This window comes from Dipodomys merriami, unplaced genomic scaffold, assembly GCF_024711535.1.
Source record: "Dipodomys merriami isolate MVZ:Mamm:240054 unplaced genomic scaffold, mDipMer1.0.p SCAF_1189, whole genome shotgun sequence".
NCBI classification, from domain to species: domain Eukaryota; kingdom Metazoa; phylum Chordata; class Mammalia; order Rodentia; family Heteromyidae; genus Dipodomys; species Dipodomys merriami.
The window spans coordinates 105,277-106,125 of record NW_027202481.1 but is presented as its reverse complement, the minus strand read 5'-3'; positions in this window follow the sequence as shown (position 1 = coordinate 106,125).

Sequence of the window (849 nt, the reverse complement as noted above, 5' to 3'; positions counted from 1 at the left end):
TCATGATTGGTATTCCACCTTTTGGCTGGTTAATTATAGGTAGTGTCTCAAAGCCTGGTCTGCCCAGGCTGATTGCAAACTGAACTTCCCAGACTGCTTTACATTCTTAGGTATTATCTTTCCAGAAGTATCAACTTTTAAACTAGAAACATTTTTGCGATTATAAAGACTAAGCTCTAGCTCATATTTTTAACTCAAGAATTCATATAAAGATAGATGAATGTACACATTATATATCCTGAGTGTACACTGTTAGAAATGTGATCACAAGCTGATTGATGATAAGATCTGAGGATTGGGGATTAAAGCTAACCTGGGTAGGAAAGTCCTGGAAACTCTTTTCTCAAATAACTACTAGAAAACTGGAAGTGCCACTGTAGCTCAAGTGGTAGAGCATTAGCCTTGAGTTGAGTATCAGAGGGACAGCGCCCAGTCCCAGAGTTCAAGCGCCACGAAAAACAACACAAAAAAAGAATATAAGAAAAGGAAAGAAAAGAAATGTGATCTTAGGTTCATTGCTAGTATTATCCCTGTTCTCTCAAGATGGACTCTTTTTCCAGTTAAGTCCATACTCTTATATCTGACTTACATTGGAAACAGAAACATTCTTCCATTCTACTTTTTTACCAATTTACGTGATTAGCAAGCATGATTTAGAAAGGGAGTGGCCTCATGCTTCATATTCCACTTAGGAGTAATGCTTTCTCTATATCACTCCCATAAATCTACATACTGGACGTGGCTTTATTGTTTCAATGTTGCCTTATTTGTAGAGTCTTCTATATTGTATTGAACGCTTATACTTAAACACAGAATTTCTCTATTATTGCTATTGTTTCTTACTGTTAA